The sequence below is a fragment of the Sturnira hondurensis genome, unplaced genomic scaffold, assembly GCF_014824575.4.
Source record: "Sturnira hondurensis isolate 20B ecotype Veracruz unplaced genomic scaffold, ASM1482457v3 Scaffold0017394, whole genome shotgun sequence".
In the NCBI taxonomy this organism is placed as follows: Eukaryota; Metazoa; Chordata; class Mammalia; order Chiroptera; family Phyllostomidae; genus Sturnira; species Sturnira hondurensis.
In genome coordinates, this window is record NW_028090025.1 from 4,856,859 (window position 1) to 4,881,082 (window position 24,224).

The window sequence follows — 24,224 nt, forward strand, 5'->3', positions numbered from 1 at the left end:
CCTGTCCTCTCATTCATAGTGTATTGCTAATTTACTGTCTTTCACTATACCCATGTTCCATTAGCACACTACTAAAGGTCTGATACTCCCTATTATTGGTATCTAGATCTCATAGATTCTGTCATGATTGTTGATCCATTATTATTCTAAATAATATCTGTTCCATACAATTATAAATAATTCACAACATCTTTCCCAGATCTCAGCCCACTTCACAGTTTCCTGAACTATATTACCATAGTGGTTAACTACATTCTCTCACACACTACACCTATTTACTATCCTTTATTCTCACCTTACCTCAGAATCTGACCTCCCACACTTCACTGCTTTCTAGATCCAACTCACAAGTCTTCCCTCCCCAACAAGAGTCTTATCTTCTTTCTATCCTTTCTAAAAATGGCTAGTTGGGTAGAATATCATACTTAACACTATAAATAGCCAAAGGATCTCCTATCTCTTCTCTACTGGCTGCTACTGTAAATACCATAGAACACTCTCTTTCTGTCTTAAAACATTTTGTCTTCCCCCTCCAACTGATCACAAAAAAGAATATATGGAAGCAGTAAACACCAGGATACCTGAAGGAGACTGTACTGTGAATCTCACCACAGGTATTCTACCATAGAAGTTCACACCATAAACCCAGGGAGTCAGAACAGATCAATTTAAAAAGCTGAGGCTAACAACACGAGTCTAAGAAACAATGGGAAGACAAAGAAATAATCCCCACATAAAAGGAAAGGAGGAAACCTCAGAAAGAATGCTAAATAAAATAGGGGCCACTCAACTATCAGATATTGAGTTCAAAGCAATGGTTATGAGGAAGCTCCATGAGTTCACAGCAAATTACCAGAAACTACAAGGAAACTACAATAAACTCACTAAAAACTGTGTCAACATGAAAATGGAAACAGAAACTATCAACAAGGGCCAAGAGGAAGTGAAGAATACAATATTTGAACTAAAGAACACAGTAGAAGGAATCAAAAGCAGGATAGATGAAGCATAAGATCACATCAGCAAGCTGGAAATCAAAGTAAAAAAGAAAACATACACAGAAAGCAAAAAAAGGAAAAGAGGCTCAGAAAGAATGAAGAGGGATTAAGAGAAATACAAGACAATATGAAACGTAATAATATCCAAATAATAGGGATACCAGAAAAAGAAGAGAAAGTCATAGAAAACCTATTTGAAAAAGTAATGATGGAAAACTGCCCTAGTTTGATGAGAGAAAAAGTCACACAAATCCATGAAACACAAAGAGTCCCAATCAAGAGGAACCCAAACAGGCTCAGTTCAAGACACATCATAATTAAAATGGAAAAATTCCAAGACAAAGAGAGAATGTTAAAGGCAACAAGGGAGTAAAAGGAGATACTATACAAAAGAGCCCCGATGAGGTTAGCTGCTGAATTCTCAATGGAAAGGCTCCAAACCAGAAGGGAATGGCAAGAAATATTCCAAGTAATGAGAACCAGAGGCCTACAACCAAGGCTACTTTACCCAGCAAGGCTCTCAATCAAGATAGAAGGCCAGCCCTGGCTGGTGTATCTCAGTGGACTGAGCGTGGGCCTGCGAACCAAAGGATGGTAGTTACAACTGCCAATCAGAGCACATGCCTGGGTTGCAGGCCATTTTCCAGCAGGGGACCCATGAGAAGCAAGCATACATTGATATTTCTCTCCTTCTCTTCCCTGATAAAATTTAAAAAAGGATAGAAGGGCAAATTAGGAGATTTCCAGACAAAAGAAGTCTAAACGAACACACCAAACAACACGCCTTCACCAAACCAGCTCTGCAAGACATGCTAAAGGGATTGCCTTAAGAAAAAGAAGGAAGAGAGAGAGAGAGAGGAACACAGGTCCAAAAATGACAATGAATGAGTACCTATAAATAATAACCTTAAAATTAAATAAATTAAATGTTCCAAATAAAAGACACAGAATAACTGAATGGATAAAAAAGCATGACCCACACACATGCTGCCTACAAGAGACCCACCTCAGAACAAAAGAACTACACAAATTAAAAGTAAAGGGGTAGATACAAATTTTTCAAGCAAACTGGCACAAAAAGTGGGGGTAACAATACTCATATCAGACAAAATGCACTCCAAAATGGGCTATAAAGAGAGACCCAGAAGGTCACTTCATAATGCTCAATGGAAGAATCCGCCAAGAAGACATAAACATTGTAAATATTTGTATATTGTAAATATTGTACCCAATGTAGGACTACCAAAATACATAAAGAAAATCTTAGAGGACTTCAAGAGAGATATTGACAGCAACACAATTATAGTAGGGGATTTTAACACACCACTGTCAAAAATGGACAGATCTTCCAAACAAAATATCAACAAAGATATTGTGACATTGAGCAATGCCCTAGATGAAATGAACTTAAATGATGTATATGGAGCTCTTCTTTCCAAAGAAGCTAAGTACATATTCTTTTCAAATGCACATGGAACATTTTCAATGATAGGTCACATGATATGACACAAGACAAAACTCAACAAATTCAAGAAAATTGAAATCATACCAAGCATTATCTCTGACCACAAGGGACTGAAACTAGAAACCAACCCCAAGAGAAAAAAAAAAAAAAAACACTCAAAATAAAAGAGACTGAACAACATGCTATTAACAATGACTGGGTCAAGAATGAAGTAGGGAAGAAATCAAAAAGTTTCTGAAAACAAATGATAATGGACTCACAACAACTCAAAATTTATGGGACACAGGGAAAATAGTCATGGGAGGGAAGTTCATAGCAATAGAGGCCTGCCGAAAAAAGATAGAAACATTTCAAACAAACAAGCTAACACTACACCTACTAGAACCTGAGGAACAACAACAAAGATAGGCCAAAGTACAAGGAAGGAAATAAACAAGAGCAGAGCAGAATTAAATAACAAAGAGACTAAATGCACAATTCTAAGGATCAATGAATCCAGGAGTTGGTTCTTTAAAAAGGTAAACAAAATCCACAAGCCTTTAAGCAGGCTCATCAAAAAGAGAGATAGAGATAGAGATAGAGAGAGAGAGAGAGAGAGAGAGAGAGGACCCAAATAAACACAATCAGAAATGAAAAAGGAGAGATTACAACAGACCCCACAAAAATACAAAGGACTGTAAGAAATTACTATGAAGAACTGTATGCCAAGAAATGTGAGAATCTAGGTGAAATAGACAAAATTCTAGAAAAGTATAACCTTCTAAAACTGAATGAAGAACAAGCAGAAAGCAAGAGCAGACCAATAACAGCAAGATAAATTGAAGCAGTAATAAAAAAAACTCCTGACAAACAAAAGCCCAGGATGGGATGTTTTCACAGGAGAATTCCACAAAACATTCAAGAAAGAGGTAACCCTATCCTTCACAGAATATTTGAAAAAATCCAAAATAATGGAAGATTCCTAAACTCTTTTTATGAAACCAGCATCATACTAATCTCAAAACCTGATAAAGACACAACAAAGAGAGAAAACTTTAGGCTAATATTGTTGATGAACATAGATGGTGAAATCCTCAACAAAATATTGACAAATACTTTGTTGCATCCAACAATGCATTAAAAAGATCATACACCATGACTAAGAGGAACTCTTGCCAGGAATGCAAGGATGGTTCAATATTTGGAAGCCAGTAAATGCAATACACCACATAAACAAAAGCAAAGACAAAAAAACATGCAATCATACTGATAGATGCAGAAAAAGCTTTTGATAAGGTACAGTACCCACTTATGATAAAAACACTCAGCAAGGTGGGAATAGAGGGAGCATTCCTCAATATAATAAAGGCCATATATGAGAGACCTACAGTCAACATCATACTCAATGGGTGAAAACTAAAAGTTTTTCCACTAAGACCAGGAGAAAGACAAGGTTGTCCACTTTCACCACTTCAATTCAATATAGTATTGAAAGTTTTAGCCACAACAATCAGACAGGAAAAAGAAATAAAAGGCATCCAAATCGGAAAAAAGTAAACAAAGCTCTCCTTGTTTGTAGATGACATCATAGTATTCATAGAAAATCCTATAGATTGCACCCCAAAACTGCTTAACCTAATAAATGATTTTGGCAAAACAGTGGAATACAAAGTCAATATCCAGAAATCAAATGAATTTTTGTATACAAACAATGAAACAGCAAAAGCAGAAATCAAGAAAAAAATTTGATTTGATATAGCAACATGAAAAATAAAATGCCTAAGAATAAACCTAACCAAAGAGGTAAAAGAACTGTATGCAGGAAACTACACAACACTGAAGAAAGAACCAAGGAGGACACAAACAAATGGAAACATATACCATGCTCATGGATTCAAAGAATTGACATTATCAAAATGTCCATACTACCCAAAGCAATTTACAGATTCAATGCAATACCTACTAAAGTACCAGTGACATAGCTCACAGACATAAAACAAACACTTCAAAAATTTATATGGAACCATAAATGACCCCAAAGAGCAGCTGCAATTTTCAGAAAGAAGAACAAAATAGGAGGGATCACAATACCTGATATCAAACTGTGTTAAAGGGCCACTGTAATCAAAATAACCTGGTACTGGCATAAAAATAGGCAAATAGACCAATGACACAGAACGGAGAGCCCAGAAATAACCCAAATCTCTACAGTCAATTAATATTCGACAAGGGGGCAGTAACATAAAATGGAGTAAAAATAGCCTCTTCAAAAAATGGTGTTGGGAGAATTGGACAAGCTACATGCAAAAAAATGAAACTTGAGCACCAACTTACACCATATACCAATATAAATTTAAGGTTGGTAAAAGACTTGAATATAAGCCCTGACACCATTAAAGTCATAGAGGAGAACATTGGCAGGAAAATCTCAGATATTTCACGCAGCAACATTTTTACTGATGTGTCCTCTGGAGCAAGAAATATAAAGGAAAGAATAAACAAATGGGATTTAATCAAAATAAAAATCTTCTGCCTGGCTAAAGAAAACAGTATTAAAATAAAAAGACAACCAACTGAATGGGAAAACATATGTGCCAATGATACCTCAGACAAAGGTTTAATCTCCAAAATATACAAAGAACTCACATGACTTCACTCTAAGAAGACAACTAATCCAATTAAAAATGAGAAAAGGACTTGAACAGACAATTCTCCAAGGAGGACATACAGAGGATCCAGAGACACATGAAAAGATGCTGAATATCACTAGCTATCAGAGAGATGCAAATTAAAACCACAATGAGATACCACTTTACACTATTCAGAATGGCTATCATAAACAAAGCAACAAAAAACAAGTGTTGGAGGGGTTGTGGAGGAAAGGGAACCCTAGTGCACTGTTGGTGGGATTGCACACTGGTGCAACCGTTATGGAAAACAGAATGGAATTTTCTCAGAAAACTGAAAATGGACCTGCCTTTTGACCCAGCAATTCCATTGCTGGGATTATACCCTAAGAACTCTGAAACACCAATCCAAAAGAACCTATGCACCCCAATGTTCATAGCAGCACAATTTACAATAGCCAAGAGCTGGAAGCAACCTAGGTGCCCTTCAGTAAATGAATGGATCAAAAAATCATGATAAATATACACAGTGGAATTCTATGCAGCAGAAAGAAAGAAGGAACTCTTACTCTTTGCAACAGTATGGATGGAACTGGTAAGCATTATGCTGAGTGAAATAAGCCAGGTGCTGAAAGACAAATACGACACAATCTCATCTTTAACAGGAACCTAAACAACAAAACAAACAAGCAAGCAAAATATAACCAAAGACACTGAAATAGAGAACAGGCTGACAGTGTCTGGAGGGGAGGGAATTTCAGAGGAAAAGGGGATGGGTTTACAGGAACAAGTATAAAAGATACATGGACAAAAACTAAGGGGGAGGTGGAAATGGGAGGGGGGTGGGAAGCATTGGGGGTAGTCTGGATGGAAGTAAAAGACAGAAAACTGTACTTGAACAACAAAATAAAAAAAGAAATTTGAATTTTTATAACCTCATATTTTTTCTTGAATATTTGAAATATGACAATTGTGTCAAGTATGAGCAGAATAACTTCTGTCCTACTGTGCTTTGTGTTTAGACTGATTATAAATTAACCATAATTTACTCTCCAAATCTTCTCCTGAATATTGCAGCCTTCATAGGCTCCAGAGTTCCAAAATTTTTATATCAGATATATATGGCCAGTGTAATTTGTCTATGCAGGGAGACAGATTTCTAATACTTCCTAATACTTCTGAAATCCTCTGTCTTCAAACTGTTTATATTAGATCTGTGATTGTTGTCCAATACTCTAAACAATTTTTATATATGACTTATTTCCTACTTCATGTTTGCAGGCCAGATATAGCTATTTAGGCATTTCTCTATCCTCAATGTAAAATCATGAGTCAGGAGTCATAATGAAAATGACTCTCAGGATCCATCATGAGAATCTTTGTTGCTAAGTATAGTTACCATGTGATTTATTTTCCAAATGAAAAAAAGCAAGAGTAAAAGGAGATGCTATTACTAATTCTTCTCTTATAATGGTAGTGGGACTAAGAGAGTTTTTTGAGAAAACAAATTAATAAGAGTTGTGGGAAATTTCTTTAAGGGATGTCATTAACACACTTTGTCTAAATTGCATACAATCTTGGTTTTCCCACTGAGGTGACATCCACAAAGTGCAGGTATGCATATGTAACCATTTGAAGCATTTTTTTGCTAAGGATTTTATACAGATCACAAAACAATAAGTTTAGACATATTGAAACCATATCACATCATGACTTATGCACAGTTTACTATTTTGTTTTAATATATTCAGTGTATATAATATAGAAGGAATTTCTCATACTAACTTCCAAGTTTTCTTCTTCAGTAATTGGTGAAACCTCTTATTCAGGGCACGGTGTCTTCCAACAGCATTCAATTTCAATCATTTCTCTTGTATGGGTCACTACTGTTCATGCTTCATAGAATTGGGCATAGGACTGATCATTTTGTGTGTTAGTATCAAAATTTTATTTTCAGAAAACCTTGTTTTTTCTATTTTCAAATGATGAAATAGAATTTTGAAACAAGTCTTTATACTCTGTTGCCAACTTTGCTTTTTCTGAGAAGTACAGTTTGTGCAGAGTGGTGCACGTGTGTGTAAAAAAATAGAATTTTACATGTTTTTTGAAAAAGAGTAATCAGGAAGAATTGAATTGAAGACTAAAGTGGCTTGTAATTTGGGAAAAATTCAGATGTTATAGCAATTCTTGTATTAGAGCATTAAACCTATCACCCTAAAAAGTTGCACAGGGGATGTCACAACAGCTTGAATGTTTATGAAGGAAAAGTTTACTCTTGGTAAACTTGGGTACCACAAGAATTTGCAAAGGAATAACAACAAATATCTAACTTGCTTCAGCAGAAGCAAGTTATGTTCCTGGGTCACTGGACACTTGTTATAGATCGAATTATCTCAACAATATAAATAGTCATAAATAAGCACAATGAGAGCTTTGGAAAATAGGACTGTTCTGTTTGAATTCAGCTTGTAAAAATAACTCCAAATACATTTGATATCAAATCAATACTATAGTTATTAACCTTGAAATTACTTAAACGTCGATATTCTATTTTTCCCTTTGCTTGTAGGAAGTAGCTGTTAGTGCATTGTTGCCCTGAATACATCTTTGCATGCTGTGTCTGCTATGCCTTTCTCATTTTTCAGCTATGCTTCACGTACTTTTTTCTGCCTCCTTTTCTTAGATGGGCTGAAATCTTCCTTGTGGTCCTAGAGCTAATTCTGGCTGACTGCTTTCCCATGCCCAGTATTATGGTGATAATTTTTGCTGAAACATAGGCACTTGTTGTCATTCATTTCCCAAGTTTTCACTCATGATTTTCAAGAGTGAGTGTTTCTGCCCTAAGCATAGCTCTGGTGACATCCCATGAGATGTTTTACATAGGGTGAGATGTTTAGCTCTCATACAAGAATTGCTATAACATCAAATTTTGTCAAAATGGAAAGTCATTTTACCTTTTAATCCAATCCAGACTGGCAGACTGGTAGCTCTCTGCCACCAAGAATGGTCCTTAAGTGACAGTTACTCCATCAAAAATTGGTGTACCCTTGTCTTCTATGGAAAAGGAAGTGAGTTCTGGTATTGCAACTTTCTTCACTGTCATCTGCCTCAGTGGGGGCTCTTCAATACTGCACACTGTGAAAATTTCAAATTGCCTTTCTTGCTTCATAAAAATTACTGATAGATGTAATTTTTTATTTTAATAATTAAATGAAAAACTTTATTCATTTTCTCCTGCTTTAATGGAATATTTAATGTTGTGCTTCACATGTAGCAGAAAATAGATTTTCTTGAACAAATACAAGAAGATACACTTTTAACAATGTGAAAGGAAAAAGAAAAAGAAATGTGTCTGACAGCAGACAGCATCTGCAAGAGCATTACAAAATTCTGATTGCCATTCAGAACATGTGTTTTTTCAATATGATATTAATGATGTGTGTGTTTTTTAAATAGTTTTTATTTTGTTGCTTGTTTTGATTAAATATAGCTTTTGAATATTTTGCTATTTTTATTGTTATTGAAGTACAGTTGTCTCCATTACTCTCTCTGGCCTCACCAACTCCCACCTCCCACCTGCAATCTTATCCCCCTTTGGTTTTTCCATGGGTTCCTTATACATGTTCCTTGGTAATCCTTCCCCATTCATTCCCCCATTATCCATCCCCCCACTCCCTTCTGGTTACTCTGAGTTTGTTCTTTATTTCCATGTCTCTGGTTATATTTTACTCATTTATTTGTTTTGTTGATTAGGTTCCACTTACAAGTGAAATCATATGGTATTTGTTTTTCACCACCTGGCTTACTTCACTTGACATAATGCTCTCCAGTTTCATGCTGACACCAAGCATAGGGCCTCCTTCATTCTTTCTGCTGCATAGTATTCCATTGTGTAAATGTACCATAGTCTTTTCATCTACTCATTTACTGATGGACACTTAGGTTGCTTTCAGCACTTGGCTATTATAAATTGTGCTGATATGAACAATGGGGTATATAGGTTCTTTTGGATTGGTGTTTCAGGGTTCTTAGGATATAATTCTAGCAGTGGAATTGCTGGGTCAGAAGGTATTTCCATTTTTAGTGTTTTGAGGAAATTCCATACTGTTTTCCATAGTGGCTGTACCAGTCTGCATGTCCACCAACGGTGAACTAGGGTTCCCTTTTCTCCACAACCTTGTTAGCACTTGTTTGTTAATTTATTTATGATGGTCACTCTGACTGGTGTGAAGTGGTATCTCATTGTGATTTTAATTTATACCTCTCTAATAACTAGTGATGCTGACCATTTCTTCATGATTTTAATAAAGTTTAAAAAATAATAACTGTAACTGTTAAATGAATTATAAAATTAATTTGGCATGACACTTTTTAAAGTCCATGGCATCCCTGATGACACAATGTTTTTGTAGCTACATCTTGAGAGAGGCAGCAAGGAGATCTAAGATTTACTGTGGAGTGATCCTTATTATCCATGTGTTCTTGGGTTGGTCATTTAACCTTTGATTTTTAATTTTTTTTATAACTAGTATTTGTTATTTCCCAAAATTATTACCAAGCAGAATGTGAAGTTTGGCATTCTGTATTCCAATGAAAGAAACTATCTATGTGCAATTCTGACTATGAAAATAAATGAGCATAGCTTCTAGCATTTGTTTTATAGAAATTTAACCTTTGGAGTTAGTGTTACATAAAATGAAATGAAATTGGGGTCACAAATATGAATTAAAACTTATAAAATATTTTTAAGTTATGCAAAGGTATCAAAGTTTCAAGTATAGAAAATATCTCTCTAACTCGTATGATAAGGCAGAGTAAACTGGCCCTGGTGAAGGGCTGAGCGGTGATGCCAAGTCTAACCTAGATTTCTAAGAAGCTAAGCATTGGGATGAAAACTCTGAAAGTTACCCAGGCTCTTGTCTTCATGTAATTGTCTTGATATCATTCTCCTGTATTCTGTACATAATTAAATAGATTTTTAAATTTTATTCTAGTGATTGGCCATGTGTGACTATAACTTTAGAAAAGCTGATGCTTGTTCTTTATTTTTCTCAATTAAATCATATTTCAATAATAGAAATAGAGTTTTAAAACAATGGAAGCAATTGGTTTTATTTTAAAGGATTTACTAAAAATTAGGGAAATGTAGATAATACAAACTAAAAATATCAAGGCAATTCTACTCTGTATTAGTATTAGGACTTTTTTGATTAAATGAGGCTGGGTGCTCATTAGTTTAAAAGACTAAACTGGATAAACATAGACACTAAGATCAGGACATAGCAATTCATCAATGTGTGTGTGTGTGTGTGTGTGTGTGTGTGTGTGTGTGTGTGTGTGTGTGTTTAATAGTGGAACTACCCGGAAGGGGTTATTACATGGGGTTGCATTTATTTTTATTTTGATACACATGAAATCTCACTCACTGAAAAAATAGAAGAAAAAAGCAAAGAATGTAAAAGAGATAAGGAGGGAGAGGGCAAAGGAGAGGGAGGGAGAGAGGAAGGGGAAAAGAATATATGAGAGGGCAACCGTCCAAAAATGGAGTTATCTATCTAGCTTCTCTCATTAGGTAAATATTCTAGGAACCCATCTGTATCAGTGCAACAGCCAGTGTTGTTGTAAGAGGCTGTGTTGGCTTCAGTGAAATTTATTTTTATTTAATTATTTTTCAAGTACATTTTTCTATCTTTTACTCCCATCCCAGCCCACTGCACTGTGCTCCCCACCTCCCTCCCCTATCCACTCCCCTCCTTAGTTGTTGTCCATGTGTCCTTTGTACTAGTTTGTGTAAATCATTCCCTTTTCCCCCATGAAATTCCCTCCCCTATCCCCTCTGGTTGCTGTCCCCCTGTTCTCTATTTCAGTGCCTTTGTTTTTATTTTGCTTCCTTGTTTGTTTTGTTGTTTAGGTTCCTGTTAAAGGTGAGATCATATGGTATTTGTCTTTCACTGCCTGCCTTATTTCACTCAGCATAATGCTTACCAGTTCCATCCATACTGTTGCAAAGAGTAAGAGTTCCTTCTTTCTTTCTGCTGCATAGAATTCCACTGTGTATATTTATCATGATTTTTTGATCCATTCATTTACTGAAGGGCACCTAGGTTGCTTCCAGCTCTTGGCTATTGTAAATTGTGCTGCTATGAACATTGGGGTGCATAGGTTCTTTTGGATTGGTGTTTCAGAGTTCTTAGGGTATAATCCCAGCAATGGAATTGCTGGGTCAAAAGGCAGGTCCATTTTCAGTTTTCTGAGAAAATTCCATTCTGTTTTCCATAACGGTTGCACCAGTGTGCAATCCCACCAACAGTGCACTAGGGTTCCCTTTACTCCACAACCCCTCCAACACTTACTTGTTTTTTGTTGCTTTGTTTATGATAGCCATTCTGACTGGTGTAAAGTGGTATCTCATTGTGGTTTTAATTTGCATCTCTCTGATAGCTAGTGATATTCAGCATCTTTTCATGTGTCTCTGGATCCTCTGTATGTCTTCCTTGGAGAATTGTCTGTTCAAGTCCTTTTCTCATTTTTAATTGGATTAGTTGTCTTCTTAGAGTGAAGTCATGTGAATTCTTTGTATATTTTGGAGATTAAACCTTTGTCTGAGGTATCATTGGCAAATATGTTTTCCCATTCAGTTGGTTGTCTTTTTATTTTAATACTGTTTTCTTTAGCCAGGCAGAAGATTTTTATTTTGATTAAATCCCATTTGTTTATTCTTTCCTTTATATTTCTTGCTCCAGAGGACACATCAGTAAAAATGTTGCTGCGTGAAATATCTGAGATTTTCCTGCCAATGTTCTCCTCTATGACTTTAATGGTGTCAGGGCTTATATTCAAGTCTTTTATCCACCTTGAATTTATATTGGTATATGGTGTAAGTTGGTGCTCAAGTTTCACTTTTTTGCATGTAGCTTGTCCAATTCTCCCAACACCATTTTTTGAAGAGGCTATTTTTACTCCATTTTATGTTACTGCCCCCTTGTCGAATATTAATTGACTGTAGAGAGTTGAGTTATTTCTGGGCTCTTTGTTCTGTTCCATTGGTCTATTTGCCTGTTTTTATGCCAGTACCAGGCTTTTTTGATTACAGTAGTCTTGTAATACAGTTTGATATAGGTATTGTGATCCCTCCTATTTTGTTCTTCTTTCTGAAAATTGCAGCTGCTACTTGGGGTCATTTATGGTTCCATATTAATTTTTGAAGTGTTTGTTCTATGTCTCTGAAATATGCCATTGGCACTTTAATACGTATTGTATTGAATCTGTAAATTGATTTGGATAATATGGACATGAAAGTTTTTTTAAAGACTTCCTATGCATCTGCCTGTTTCATGATAGGTGATTTACAAGCACACCTGCACGCACTGCACTGAGTGTTGAGCAGCTGTTGACCAAAAATTGTGTGACCCCCATGCTCTACCCTCCCTATTCTCCTAATCTTTCCCTGAGCAACTTTTTTTCTTTCTTCAGATAAAAAAGTCCTCAAAGAGAAACATTTTGCCTATGTGTAAGAGGTAAAACAAAAAATGGTAGAAGTACTAAAATATATCAAAATTGATGAGTTCAAAAACTCTTTTGAACAGTGGAGAAAAATGTTTTGTTAGGCGGACTGCATCAAATGGAGAGTACTTTGAAAGTGACTAAAGTTTAAACATTTAACAATAAATACACAATATTTATAAATAATTTTTGGTCTCTTCTCATAGGAAAAAGGGGAAGAAAGGAAGAAAGGAGGGAAGGAAGGAAGGAAGGAAGGGAGGGAGGGAGGGAGGAAGGAAGGAAGGAAGGAAGGGAGGGAGGGAGGGAGGGAGGAAGGAAGGAAGGAAGGAAGGAAGGAAGGAAAGAAGAAAGGAAGGAAGAAAGAAATCTTTTATCAAAGATTGTTTGATGCTAGCCCATCATAAAGAAGTTATTATATTGAGCTTGACTCTGATATATAGTTCTTCACGTTTAGTTTTTGAAAATATGGCTGTTTTCTTGGCTGATATTCACAAGGGTAGAAATCCAACTTCTACTGTAAGGACATGAAGACATACAATTAAGCATGATATGCTTATTCCCATAAAGGGAGCAGGTAAAAAAGCTCTTTTCTGCATGTGCCATTGCTTAGTTGTTTCAATTGAAATTCTGTTCACATTCACATGTGTGCATTAAACTACCATGCATGATGTCCACATTCATCAGTGTTTCACTGAAACAGTTTTCTTCCTGAGGTGCCTGATGCTGGAGAAATAAAAGTTAACAGTGTGAAACTCTGAGGGAGTCTTTGTCTGGACCTGGATAATTATTTTAAATTCATGTTCTGCTCCCTTTCTTTGCTTGAAGAGAACAGATTTAAACCTTATATTTTGATTAGGTGCTTCCAGCCTTAAGGAGCAAAAGTAAAAAATAAATTCTGTGGATCAGTGCGAAAGAAGAGAGGGCCAAGGTGCTTTTTGTGTGAATGGAATTGATATTATCTAAGATAAATGACAAACTTAAAATTAGGCTTGTAATATGGAAACAAAGTAACTGATAAAAATCAAACTACTTCAAATTAGTGGTATTAACTCAATGTCTCATTAATATTATCCCATGCATAGTAAAAAATATACGTATAAGAGGGGAGAAAAACAACTGAAACATTTCTTAAATGTTTCTTAGTTGAAACATTTGCACACAGCTTGTCATATGCCATCACTTAAATATTAGTCAAGTCTAAGGTATAAGGAAGTAATTTTCATCTTTAAGGTTCTTGGCAAAGAAGGAGAGCTTGTTAATATAAGAATTAATTGACTGGTCTTCTGAAAGTCTTTAATTATTATAATTTTCTGTAAGTTATTAAAAGAATATTGGCATTTTGCTAAATATTTTATCTTTAAATTATTTCTCATAATAGAAATAGTATACTAATTAAACTTTTGCTAAGCAAATTTTTAACCTAGGTTAAACTTTTAAATCAATGCTCAGTTCAATTAAGGGACGTTTTATTAGTTCTTCAAAATCAAATTTCACATGAGTCCTTGTAGACAAAAGTGTTATATACCTAAAATAAGAGTGGTCTGTAGTTTTAATATCACAGAATTTATTTTAATTTCTTTGTGGATATATATATATATATATAATACTTGAACTACATATATAAATGCAGATATAGATATATCTACATATAGATATATGCACATTTAAAATCAACTTATCCCTAAAGACCTAGAGAAATATACAGTGGTACCTTGGTATTCATCAGCTTCAGAACTCCTCAAACCTGGTACTTGTTGCAATTTGATGAGACAAAATGTTTTACCACTTAGCACTTGCTCACCACTTGTCATATTTGCTAGAACTTGTATGAATCACAATGCCACACTGCAAGAAAAAATGCTTCATCAATTGTCACTTGCTCACCACTCATCAGAATTAATGAGTGATGAGGTACCACTGTATATATATATAATGCACAAGTTTTTTAGAGCTGCCAGACTGAAACCAGAAAATCACTATTTGTGATGATTGTCACTGCCAGAACCAATAAGTAGAGACAAGAACTGAATCTTTATTGGTGCTTTATTCAGATGGCCAGTGATCTGAGAAGATGGTGGGTTATGTACCCTAAAGACTACCTTATATTTCATTTCAGCCAATTATTTTTGTAAGAAAAAAATAAAAGTGTAGGCAAGGGGTTTGGAATTCTGAAAAAAATATTATCAGATAAAAGCTTCAGTGTGGCCATTTTCCTAGTATCATGTCTTTAAAACAATTATATTTTTATTAGCATTTATCTCCCTTCCACCCCCTTCTCCCCTGCAGTCACCAAGCTGCTTTCTATGTCTATGAGTCCTGTTTCCTTTTTGCTTGATCCTTCCACTCCTTAACCTCCCCTCCCCAGTAACTATCATTCTTTTCTTTGTCTATGGGTCTGTCTCTATTCTGCTTGTTAGTTCAGTTTGTTCATTAGATCCCACATAAAAGTGAAATCATATGGCATTTGTCTTTCTCTGACTGGTTTATTTCACTCACCATAATATTCTCCAGGTTCACCATGCTGTTGCAAAAAGTAAAATTTTCTTCTTTTTTTATGGCCAAGTTGTATTCTATTGTGTAAATGTCCCATAGTTGTTTTACCCACTTATCTATTGATTGACACTTTGGCTGCTTCCACATCTTGGTGATTATAAATAATGTTGCAATGAACATAGGGGTGTGTATGTTCTTTTTTATTAGTGTTTTGGGTGCCTCTAGGTATACTCCAGAAGTTGGATTGCTGGGTCAAAAGGCAGATACATTTTTAATTTTTTGAGGTATCTCCATATAGCTTTCCACAGTGGCTGCACCCATGTGCATTCCCACCAATAGAGCAAATGGGTTCCCTTTCTCTACATCCTTACCAGCACCGTTTTGTTTTTTTTTATTTGCTGATGATAGCCACTCTGATAGGTGTGAGATGGTATCTCTTTGTGGTTTTAATTTGCATTTCTGTGCTGATTAGTGATGTCCAGCATCTTTTCATATGTCTGTTTATTGGCCATCTGTATGTTCACCTTAGAGAAGTATCTCTTCATGTCTTTTGTCCATTTTTAATTGGATTGTTTCATTCTTTTTGGTGTTCAGTTTTAAAAGTTTTTTAAAATAAATTTTGGATATTAAACTACTATCATATGTATCAGTGAAAATGTTCTTTTATTCCATGGGTTGTCTTTTTATTTTGTTGATGGTTTTCTTGGCTAGGTGAAATCTTTTAGTTCGATGTAGTCCCATTTGTTTATTTATTTTGTTTGTTTGTTTTGTTTCCCTTGCCTCAGGAGATATATCAGAAAAAATATTGCTGCAGTCAATGTCCAAGATTTTATTTCCTATGTTTTCTTCTAGGATTTGGGGTTTTTGTGTCTAATATTTATGTCTTTCATCCATTTAAAAATTATTCATGTGTGTTGTAAATAGGTGGTCTAATTTCATTTTTCTGCACACATCTGTCTAAATTTTCCAACACATAAAAAACCCATTGTATGTGTTTGATTCCTCTGTTGAATATTAATTGACTATAAAGATGTGAGTTTATTTCTGGGTTCTCTGTTTTATTCCATTTATCTATGTGTTTGTTTTTATACAAGTACTATGCTTATTTGATTACTATGTTTTCTAGTATAGTCTGGAGAATAAAATATCTAGGAATGAATCCCACCAATGATGTAAAAGATCTGTACTCTGAGAATTATAAGACACAGAAAAAAGAAATTGAAGAAGATAAAAATAAGTAGAAACACATACCATGTTCATGAATATGAAGAATTAACATCATTAAAATGTCCATGCTACCTAAAGTACTCTCTCTATATTCAATGTAATTCTTATTAGGATTCCAACGACATACTTCACAGAACTAAAACAAATATTTAAAAAATTTATAGAGAATCACAAAAGGCCCTACATTGCTGTGTTACCATCTTGATTGCTTGCAGTCCTCCTGGGGCACGAAGGTAAATTATTTGTGGTATCCTGGAATTAGGGTGGGTCATATCTTCAGTTCCTGGAATGAAAACATTTTACTGGATTAATTACTAAGCTTATTAACTATTACTAAGATTATTAAAACTAAAAATTTTCCAACTCCTAAGGTCACCGATCAAGGCTACGAATGATATTCTATATTTATAGTTCATTTATGTGTCTGGGTTTGTCAAATTTCCACATCTTGTTGTTATTTGTTTAACAAGACTGAAAGGAAATGTAAAGTACTTAGAACATACTCTTTAAGATCCATTTGGAATGTTGTAAAGGGCATGGAAATATTGATCTTGGACTTCTGCATAGGTTTGTAGTACTTTAAATTTTAAATGGTATAATGTTCATTGAACCTATGACTGTATGTGAATTATATTGCCTTGTAGGAGACAATCCAATAATTCTTTTAGAAACACCATTTCTGTAAGTTTTTGCCAACTATTGTTGACAAGATTCTTCATTAGAGTGCCACAGACAGTACTGGGAAGGTGATCTACCTACATTTGTGCAAATCTAGTATTCTGCCAAAGAATGTTCATCAAGTTCCTGTTGATCCTGAGTTCCTACAGTATCTTTATAATGTTTCTTTCTCTAAATTAACATATTGCACCAAGCTCAATAACCCTAGCTGTTGCAAAAGGGTGCTGTCTGCATTGTGGCAAATATCACATATGAATGAAGATCACACCATTCATTAGCACCCATGGCAGAAATCATTAACAAAGAATGGCACATTTTTCCAATAAAAATAGTTGTAAGCTTGTAAGCTTAGGATGTTTCTCAGCACAAAGCTCCAGGAAGTATCATTATTAATCTATGCTGTCATGGAAAGAGAAAATTGCCACACAAATCATATTTTCTTTTCTTTTTTTTTCAGTCGGAATCACTTTTTTATTTAATTCTTGTTCAAGTACAGTTTTCTGTCTTATATTACCAGCTCTGCCCCTGCCAGTGCTCCCCACCTCCCTCCCATTTCCGTGCCCCACTTTAGTTATTGTCCATATGTCCTTTATACTTGTTCATGTGAGTCCATCACCTTTTCCCCTGTGATTCTCTCCCCTCTCCCGAGCTCTGGACCCTGTCAGCCTGTTCTGTATTTCAGTGTCTTAGGTAATATTTTGCTTGCTTGTTTGTTTTGTTGTTTAGATTCCTGTTAAAGGTGATATCATATGGTATTTGTCTTTCACTGCCTGGCTTATTTCCCTCAGCATAATGCTTTCCAGTTCCATCCATGATATTGCAAAAGGTAGAAGCTCCTTCTTCCTTTCTGCAGCACAGAATTCCATTGTGTAAATGTACCATAGCTTTTTGAACCAGTCATTTACCGATAGACATCTAGGTTTCTTCCAACTCTTAGCTATTGTAAATTCTGCTGCTATGAACATCAGGGTGCATAGATTCTTTTGGATTGGTGCTTCAGGGTTTTTAGGATATACTTCTAACAGTGGAATTTCTGGATCAAAAGGCACATTCATTTTTAGTTTTCTGAGAAAATTCCATGCTGTTTTCCATAGTGGTTATGCCGGTGTGCAATCCCACCAACAGTGAACTAGAGTCCACTTTTCCCCACAACCTCTCCAGCACTTGTTGTTTGTTTCTTTGTTTATGATAGCCATTCTGACTGGTGTAAAGTGGTATCTCATTGTGGCTTTAATTTGCATCTCTCTGATAGCGAGCAATATCGAGCATCGTTTCCTGTGTCTCTGGATCCTCTGTATGTCCTCCTTGCAGAAGTGTCTGTTCAAGTCCTTTCCCCATTTTTTAATTGGGTTAGTTGTATTCTTAGAGTGAAGTCGTGTGAGTTCTTTGTATATTTTGGAGATTTAACCTTTCTCTGAGGTATCATTGGCAAATATGTTTTTCCAAGCTGTTGCTTCTCTTTTTATCTTGATATTGTTTTCCTTAGACATGCAGAAGCTTTTAATTTGGATGAGATCCCATTTGTTTATTCTTTCCTTTATGTCTCTTGCTTTAGGGGATATATCAGTAAAAATCTTGCTGCTTCGAATATCTGAGATTTTCCTGCAAATGTTCTCCTCTAGGACTTTAATGGTTTCCTGGCTTATATTTAAGTCTTTTATCTGCCTTGAATTAATTTTGGTGTATGGTGTAAGTTGGCGCTCGAGTTTCATTTTTTTGCATGTAGCTGTCCAGTTCTCCAAACACCATATGTTGAAGAGGCTATCTTTACTCCATTTAAGTTACTGCCCCCTTTGTCAAATATTAATTGACTGTAGAGATTTGAGTGTATTTCTGGGCTCACTGTTCTATTCCATTGGTCTATAGGCCTGTTTTTATGCCAGTACCAGGCTGTTTTGATTACAGTGGCCCTTTAACAGTTTGATATCAGGTATCATGATCCCTCCTATTCTGTTCTTCTTTCTCAAAATTGCAGCTGTTATTTGGGGTCATTTATGGTTCCATATAAATTTTTGAAGTGTTTGTTCTATGTCTGTGACATATGCCATTGGTACTGTAATAGGTATTGCATCGAATCCGTAAATTATTTTGGGTAGTATGGACATTTTGATGATGTTAATTATTCCAATCCATGAACACGATATATGTTTCCATTTGTTCGTGTCTTCCTTGATTTCTTTCTTCAGTGTTGTGTAGTTTTCTGAGTACAGGTCTTTTACCTCTTTGGTTTGGTTTATTCCCAGATATTTTATTTTTGTTTTTGCAATATCAAAAGGATTTTTCTTGATTTCTGCTTCTGCTGTTTCAATGTTGGTATACAAAAATACCTTTGATTTCTGAATACTGACTTTGTATCCGCTGTTTTGCCAAATTCATTTATTATTTCGAGCAGTTTTTCGGTAGAGGCCATAGGATTTTCCATGTGCACTATCATGTCATCTGCAAACAATGCCAGTTTTGTTTCCTCCTTTGCGATTTGGATGCCTTTTATTTCCTTTTCTTGTCTGATCGCTGTGGCTAGAACTTCCAATACTATATTGAATAGAAGTGGTGAAAGTGGACAACCTTGTTTTATTCCTGATCTTAGTGGAAAAGCTTTTATTTTTTGCCCATTGAGTATGATGTTGGCTGTAGGTCTCTCATATATGGCCTTTATTATATTGAGGAATGATCCCTCTATTACCAGTTTGTTGAGTACCTTTATCATCAATTGGTAATTTAATTAATGATAATCAATTTTTAATTGTAACTTATCAAAAGCCTTTCTGTGTCTATTGATATGATCATCTGGTTTTTGTCTTTGCTTTTGTTTATGTGATGTATTACATTTACTGATTTACAAATATTGAACCATCCTTGCATGCCTGGGATGAATCACACTTGTTCCTGGTGTATGATATTTTGATGTATTGTTGGATGCAATTTGCTAACATTTTATTGAGGATTTTAGCATCTAAGTTAATTAGTGATAGTGGCCTGAAGTTTTCTTTCTTTGTTGTGTCTCCATCTGGCTTTAGAATTAGAATGATGCTGGCTTCATAAAAAGAGTTGGGGAGTTTTCCCTCCTTTTGGATTTTTTGGAATAGTCTGTGAAGAATAGGGGTTAGCTCTTCCTTAAAACCTTTGCAGAATTCTCCTGTGAAACCATCTGGTCCTGGGCTTTTATGTGATGGGAGTTTTTGTTATTACTTCTTCAATTTCATCTGCTGTTATTGGCCTGTTCAGGTTTCTGCTTCTTTTTCACTGAGTTTTAGAAGATTATATTTTTCTAGAAATGTCTCCATTTCACCTAGGTTTTCAAATTTCTTGGCATACAGTTCTTCATAGTAATTTCTTACAATTTCTTCTATTTCTGTGGTGTCAGTTGTAATCTCTCCTCTTTCATTTCTGATTGTGTTTATTTAGGTCCTCTCCCTTCTTTTCTTGGTGAGCCTACATAAAGTTTTGTCTATTTTGTTTATCTTTTCAAAAAACCAACCCCTGGATTCATTGATCCTTAGAATTGTGCTTTGAGTCTCTATGTCATTTAATTCTGCTCTGATCTTGCTTATTTTCTTCCTTATCCTGGCTCTGAGCAGTCTTTGTTGTTGTTCCTCGAGTTCTTGCAGGGGTTGGGTTAGGTTATTTGTTTGAAATGTTTCTGTCTTCTTTAGGTAAGCTTGTATTGCTGTGAGCTTCCCTCTCTGCACTGCCTTCACCATGTCCCATAAGTTTTGGATTGTTTTGAGTTCATTTTCATTTGTTTCCAGAAACTTTTTGATATCTTACCTAGTTTCAGTCTTGACCCATTCATTGTTTAATAGCATACCATTCAGTCTCCATGATTTTGGGTATTTTGTTTTTTTTCCTGTGGGGTTAGTTTCTAATTTCAGTCCCTTGTGATCAGAGAAAATGCTTGGTATAATTTCTATTTTCCTGAATTTGTTGAGACTCGTTTCGGTCCTATCATGTGGTCTATCTTTGAAAGTGTTCCATGTACATTTGAAAAGGATGTGTATTTAGCTTATTTGGGATGAAGGGCTCTATATGTGTCAATTAAGTCCATTTCATCTAGGGTGTCATTTAATGCTGTAATATCCCTGCTGATATTTCGTTTGGAAAATCTGTCCATTTTTGACAGTGGGGTGTTAAAATCCCCTACTCTAATTGTGTTGCTGTCAATATCTTTCTTGAGGTCCTCTAGGATTTTCTTCATATATTTGGTGCTCCTATGTTGGGTGTATATATATTTACAATGTTAATGTCTTCTTGGTGGATTCTTCCCTTGAGTAATATGAAGTGACCTTCTGTGTCTCTCTTTTTGGCTCTTTGTTCAAAGTCTATTTTGTCTGATATGAGAATGCTAACCTGGCTTTTTTTATTGTCCATTTGCTTGGAAAATGTGTTTCCATACTTTCACTTTTAGTCTGTGGTGGTCTTTTGACCTGAGGTGGGTCTCTTGTAGGCAGCATATGTGTGGGTCATGCTTTCTTATCCATTCAGCTGTTCTATGTCTTTTAATTGGTTCATTTAAGCCATTTATGTTTAAGGTTTTTATTTAAAGGTACTACTCATTGTCATTTATGTACCTGTGTTCCTCTCTGTCACTCTCTTTTCCTTCTTTTCCTTAAAGCAGAACTTTTAGTAATTCCTTCAGAGCTGATTTGGTGGAGGCATATTCTTTTAGACTTCTTCTGTGTTGGCAGCTCTTTATTTGGCCTTCTATCTTGATTGAGAGCCTTGCTGGGTATAGTAGCCTTGTTTGCAGGCCTCTGGTTCTCATTACTTGGAATATTTCTTGCCATTCTCTTCTTGCTTGTAATGTTTCCATTGAGAAGTCAGTGGCCAACCTGATTGGGATCCCCTTGTATGTTACTTCCTTTTTCTCCCTTGCTGCCTTTAGGATTCCCTCTTTGTCTTGGAGTTTTGCCATTTTAATGATGATGTGTCTTGCAGTAGGCTTCTTTGGGTTCCACCTGATTGGGACTCTCTGAGATTCCTGGATTCATGTGACTTTATCTCTTCTCAACTTAGGATATTTTTCCCTTATTACTCTTTCAAGTAGGTTTTCCATCCCTCGTTCTTCTTCTTCTCCTTCTGGTATTCCTATTATTCGGATATTATTACGTTTCATGTTGTCTTGCATTTCTCTTAAACTCTATTCATTCCTTCTGTTTCTCTTTTCCATTACTTTGTCTGTCTGGGAGATTCTTTCTACCCTTTCCTCTAGCTTGCTCATGTGGTCTTCTGCCTCATGGATCCTACTCTTCACACCTTCTACTGTGTTCCTCAGTTCAGAAATTGTATTCTTCATTTCCTCTTGGCCTTTACTAATGGTTTCTGTTTCCTTTTTCATGTTGATACATTTCGCGGTGAGTTCATTTTAGCTCCCCTGTAGTTTCTGGTAGCTCTTTGTAAGGTCTTTGAATTTCCTGATAACCAGTGCTTTGAATTCAATATCTGATAATTGACTTGCCTCCATTTCATCTAACATTCTTTCTGAGACTTCCTCCTTTTCTTTCATTTGGGGATTGTTTCTTTGTCTTCCCATTATTTGTATTGCTCTTCTTGTTGGCTTCAGCTTCTTATATTGATCTGTTCTGGTTCCCTGGGTTTATGGTGGGAACTTCAGGATGCCTATGAAATTCAGTGGTGCAGTCTCCTGCAGGTATCTTGGTGTTCTCCGCTTCCACCTACTCCTTTCTTTATTGTGCGTGTGTGATCCGTTGGATGGGGAGGCAAAAAGTTTTATGATAGCAGAAGAGTATTTTATGTTATTTACTGTGACAGTTGGTAAATAAGAAATAGATAATCTTTAGGCTATGTATAGAATTCACTGTGCTCTTCGACCCAGTTTGCTACTTTTAAGAAAGGATGGACAGAAAATATTTCTCTTGTTGGTAAGGGAAGGCTTGTGTGGTGTATCTAGAAAGCAGTGTAGTTGTGGGTGGTCAGATTTTTGAGGTAAGTTTAATTTAAAGTTTAGAAACTAGGTGTAGCATGTGAGCAAATATAGTTAATCACTTCAGTAATAGAACTCAGGAACCTGTAAGGTAGTCTAAGTTCCAAGAGATGTGTTATGAGTTATTTACCATTGTATAGACCAACTATTATTTACAATAATATGAGAGCAACATTCACATGGCAGACTCTATGTGATCTGTCTGAATGGGGGTTATAGAGCTTGGGTAGTATGCCAAAGGAAAGCAAGTGGCGTGACGTATAGAAAATTAGCAATACACTCTGGAGGAAAGAGCGGTGGAAACCTGTCAAATAGTACAATATAACCAGCCAGGACTAATAAATCTGTACAGAAAGAGGAGGAATACAAAGATATTATTAAAATAAAAAAGAAGTGAGAAAAATGCAAAAAATAATAATACACCTAAAAGAAAACTAAGCAATAAACAAACAAACAATCCNCCCCCCCCCCCCCCCCCCACACACACACACACACACAAAAGTCAGGCGAAAGGAGGAATAAGCGAAAAGTTTGGGAAGAAAGGAAGAAGGACTAAAACCCGACAAAAAAGAGAAAAAAATGAGGGACAAAGTATTGAAAGAGCAACAATACAGTTTAAAAATATAAGATTATTTAGAAAAGAAGTTGAGAAAAAAAAGAGAGAGAGAGAGAAAAACCAAAACCCTTCTTTTGTTGGTTTCAAACTGTCCAAACTGTTTTTTCTAGTTGCGGCAGGATCTCTGTGTGGGCCGGTATGCAAGCGTGCACCCTCACTGGTGCAGATAGGTACGCCAGAGCCAGGCTACTGGATTGGGATTTGGGCACCAGAACCCCTGGCAGGCTGCCTGGGTCCCGCAGTATCTGGCACTGTCCTTCTCAGTCCCGAGGCGAGACCCAGGTGTTCCCACCCCTCCCCTGGATGGATGCTGGGTGGTTGGGCCGTGAGGCAAGCTGCTGTCGCAGAGCACCTCGGTTCACTTTCTAATGAAGACTTCTCCACAAAGCCTGCCTCTCAGCCCAGTCCAATTCCAAAAGACCGGCAATGACAGTGTCCTTCTCAAATCCCCCTAGGCTGGCTGGCTGGTGGGCTGGCGGGCTGGTGACCACAGAGTCCGCACTTGAACAGGGCCCTCCGCCCCTGCCACCCTTTACGTAAACTTAAGCTCACAGGTCTCTGCCCAGTATTACCCAGCCTTGCCTAGACGGGAAGGGAGGCAGTCAGTTCTCTCCTAGGGACACTGTAGGAGGCCCAGGGTTCCCAGGGAGTCTGTTGTAGACCCACCAGGTGCCCGGCTTTCGGAGTTCCCTCTGCC